This window comes from Telopea speciosissima, chromosome 3, assembly GCF_018873765.1.
Source record: "Telopea speciosissima isolate NSW1024214 ecotype Mountain lineage chromosome 3, Tspe_v1, whole genome shotgun sequence".
Lineage (NCBI taxonomy): Eukaryota > Viridiplantae > Streptophyta > Magnoliopsida > Proteales > Proteaceae > Telopea > Telopea speciosissima.
This window is the reverse complement of record NC_057918.1, coordinates 38,910,063-38,914,667: the sequence shown is the minus strand read 5'-3', so window position 1 is coordinate 38,914,667 and position 4,605 is coordinate 38,910,063. Positions and strand designations below refer to the sequence as shown.

The following is a 4,605-nucleotide window of genomic DNA, read 5'->3' as shown; positions in this document are numbered from 1 at the left end:
AAAAAACCTAGCGGTGGCCCTGTTTTGGGTTTGGTTTTGTTGGTATAATTCTGAACCTAGGGTTCATACTATCGACCCCCACCATGGCCCCACCCATGTACTGCCCATGTGGCAGATAGTGATGCGAAACACATCAATGGGCATAGTGGAGTGTAGTTTTTCCCTTATTCATAAGCTAAACAATTTTAAAACCCAAATTACATGAAAGCCCTCTTAAACATTGTTAAATAGTTAACAGTACAAGCATAAATGAATAAGCCTGAACTAATGAAATTATAGATGAATGAATAATTTAAGCAGTCTAATCAGAATATTCTAACTCTCATCGATTCTAACCAGGATTGGTTTTTCGGTGAAAATGACATTAGGGGAACACATATTATATACTTGTGTTATTCACTGTGCCAAATCCAATTCTCAAACATGTCAAAACTTTAAGTGGATACCACATGCATGCTTAAGTACACACATACATGCATTTTATGTGTGTTTCTACATTAAAATGTACAACATGTTTGGGAAGGGACAGTAGTGACTAGGTATGCAAGCCTAAGCTATAGTTCATAGAAACCTTTTACAACATTGCCAACCATTTTCTTCCTTCTTTCCCTAATCATAAAACTGTTTCCCACATCTAATCTCTTCAACAATGTAACTTTAATACTATAGTACTCAATGGCTCCATGGCCTTTACATCAGTGCATCACTACTTTGGTATCAAAGACAAGGAAAAGTTAGTCTTGAATTGTGCGATGAGTTATGCTTTAAAGCTTTGGCTTAGAATCTGACCATCTTTATATTGGGTTAGTTTCATATAGAAGGCAAAAATATGGCATGCCAATTGCTACTATGATTAAAGAACGATATTGACTACGTCGTTCAGGTCCTTCTCCTAGTACAAGTTGATATCTTGATAAACTTCTAAATTTGATGCACCACGATCATGATATTGGATGGTTCCATCCAGTTAAGCTTCTAGGAGTGAAGGTTTAACAGACTTTTCTAATATCTAAATTGAATATTGGAACAGACCGTGGTTTTTGGTGCTGGTAAGGCTATTGGCTATGGGGTCTGGTTATGAAACAATGAAAACTTGATGTCAAATACTGAGGTTGAGAGATTAGGAGGATGTTGAAAAGGTTGGTAAACCAGACAAACAGATTCAAGACATCATTGAGCACAAATGCACTAACACAAACTAAAGAAAGGAAACTCTGGAAATATTTTAAAAAAAAAAAAAAAAACTGAAGTTAATGGCCCCAACTAATTGGACATGTAGGAACAAAAACTGGGTTTAGGTTACAATGTAATAGGACATGGAAATAAAGTAATGAAGGGATTGGATTGGGTTAAACTGGAGAAGTTAGTTGTACAGTTCAGCAAGCCCAGTTAGAAACAAGAGGGAGGGGGTTAAGAATGAAAGAGATAATAGATAGCATATACAAAGAAACCCACCTTATAATTTGGTTAGAGTTTGAAAGGCACCCACCCCAACATCTTGTGCATGCACACAAGAAACTTTTGAATGAGCTGCACAAGAACTTCATTGAACCATGGAAATATGGGCTAGTTGTTTAACCATTCTAAAATGAGGAATCACATAATCTATGCAGAAGCACAAATCAATAGACACACGAATTAGGGTCTGAGCTTGGTTGGATCACAACAAAAGCAACCAAGATCGACTATACCCCTCAGCCCTTGGGCAGAATTCTCAATAAAGGCTTCAACTATTCTCAAGAGAGCTAGATTTTGTGCTTCATTGACTCAGCTTAGTTGGCTTGCGAACTATGAAATTTTCACAATTATTGTTTATGATATTATTCTGAAAAACTAACATCATAGCCCATAATTCGATTCTCATGGAATCCTCAGTAAGGTTCACAAATAGAGGTCCAGCATGAAAGTACAAGTACGTGAAAAACAACTTTGCATTTATAAATCTACTTATATAGATTCCCTATACCAGGTAAGGAGGGGGGGAATGATTGGATGTGATATAGACCACAGACCTAGCTATAGTAGAGTTCGAGAACCATGACGTTGTGGATCTCGTAGTCCATCAATAATGATGTGATCCTTGTAGATGGTGTATCACTTCTGGAATCAGATCTCTTAGGCTCTGGTACCTGTCTGTGTTGCAACGAGCTTCCTGACATCACCGATTGTGTCGTTGCATTTCACCCTCACCTTCTTCCCCAACCGATCACTCAAAACCACTTCCAACGTCTTCTTCTCCAGCTTCATCCTTGATTTGATTGTGTAATCGGCTACGAAAATTGAACCCTAAACCCCTTCAGTGTCACCCGCGCACCACCAAAGCTCTTGAAGGAATTATCCTCCATTACTTCCCGCATACGAGCTTCGCTACAAAATCGAGTCCTAATGGCAGAAAATGTGAACATCCACGATTGGGATCTATAATGTTCACAACTGGTAATGAATCCTACACAATTCACCAGGCACCATGGCTAATTTATGGCCTAAGGATGTCAATTTTGGACCAGAATTAGAACGGTCCATCCAATAATTTATTGAGTGGTTCTAAAACTACCGATTAGTTTTTTTATGATAAATCTATCGATTAAGTTATTCTTCCTATAATTCTTGTATATATTTTAAGGATTGGGGGTTTTTGCCTGGTTGTGTGGTCCCTATACCAACGTAGGGGCTAATGAGAGCATGCACAAGTGTATCAAGGGTGGGAATTTCACATTTCACAAGAGTGGAACCGTCATTTCACCCCATTGGTGCTTGGGCACAGGCACCATGCAGCCGAGCAGTGATCTTTTTCCATATTTTAATAAGGCTTATGTTAAATTGGAAACTTATATTTCATGCATAAGTTAGAACATTTTTTTTCTTGAAAATTTTGCTAGAGAAATAAATAAGAGAATGGTTTAGAAAAAAAAAAAACAAGTATACAAATTCATACTAGATGAAAGAACCATAAAATACAAATCCTAAATTGTGATATAAAATGGGAGTGTTATAAATTGTTGTTACAAAATCATGGCCCAAGTAAGGAAAACTATAACATGTTTGAATCCTCATATATAATTGTGACTAGCTAAATGACACTTCAATAGGTGTATGTAGAACTTGACACCTTAGTTTGATTGCCCCTTGTCTTTCTTTTTTTTTGGGTGAATATTGCCACTTGTCTTAGTACTATAAGTTATTTGAGTTCAGGGTAAAAAAGGATTTCCATAATAATTTGAAAGTGACTTGTTATTGTGTTGCGCATTATTCTAGTACACATGTGAAACGACATGAATTACCCTCATTGAAAAAATGTGTTATATTTAAAGGACAAAAAAAATAAGTTTACAAATTAATTGATACATTAAAGGGTGTTGGTAAGAAAATCCCTTTAAAAATGGATGAGAACTTTTTTTTTGTGCAAACAACCCCCCCAAATAAGGGTAAATTTATTGCATCCGGCTCCTCTACTTCCAAGGCTTGTACTTTCATCCTGCTTCCAAGGCCTCTCACTGCGCCACTTGGCATTATAGCCATCCAGCGGCTGGGAATTGAAAAAATTCAAAAGTTTTTGAAAAGCATGTGAGACCTTTTGAACCAAACTAAACCCCAAAACAATTATGAACCGACCGGTTCAAACTCACTCAAACTGAATCTATCAACACTCAAACAATTGAATATCCTTACTAGTTTTCAAATCGATTAGGAAACCAAAAATCCCCAAATCTAAGAGCTGAACCTGTCCATCGAATACTCCTTCTCTGCTTCATCCAAACTGCCGACGGTACACCAAAAATCGTAGGGAGAAGGCTCTTACACCGATCCTGTAGAAAGCCGCAGATCTCGATGAAGGGGCTTCCAAACTGACCCTCTTGGGATCATATGTACATGATTTGGCAAGTGAAGCTGTTCTGTTTTTTCCTTTTTTTGCAATTTTTAATAGGAGACAAAGCTTTGCCCCGGGTGATTCCCTGCTTTAGTGAAAGCAAAGCTCACGAGGTAAGAGCAAGCTTCGACATGTAAACTTTACTGATGTCTAGTTCTTTTGGGGAAGGTGGGGCTAGCAATGTTAAAAGATACTCATTTGTGGTTTAGGAAACCTTAAGTTGTATTACTAAAATGGCCGAAAAATTATAAAGTGTAAATACCATTCATGGTAAGTGCTCAAGTATATGAAGGAATCTAAGATAAAAGTAAGCCTCATATAGTTCCCCTTCAATGAATCCCAACCAAAGCTACAGTTTCCTTTGTAAAGTCACCGAAAAAAGAATAAGAAACTAATCTCCTAAACTAAGAGCAAAATCCAAAAAAGATTTCTGGGTTTTTAGGGTCTAAGGTGATTTCAAACTCTCATGTGATTTCCACGAAGTGGGTAGCACTCGAACCAGCGACAAAATTATCCAGAAAACTTTCCTTTTCTTTAGTTCTTTATCTAAGAAAAATCTGCTATCTCCTGGTGGAAAAATCAAGTCATCACATTCCATAGAAGAATGGGAATTAAGAAGAAGGGAAATCTTCAATCAATAACTGATTAAGGGCCTTCTCCCTACGATTTCCGGTGTACATTCGGCTGTTTGGATGAAGTAGAGAAGGAGGATTATTCGATGGAGAAGTTCAACTCTC

At 37.4% G+C, this 4,605-nt stretch overlaps 1 pseudogene; it reads right to left on the bottom strand.

Moving 5' to 3' along the window:
* Positions 1-2,012: 2,012 nt before the first annotated feature.
* On the bottom strand, positions 2,013-2,247 carry LOC122655161 (annotated as a pseudogene).
* Between the last annotated feature and the right edge of the window lie 2,358 nt (positions 2,248-4,605).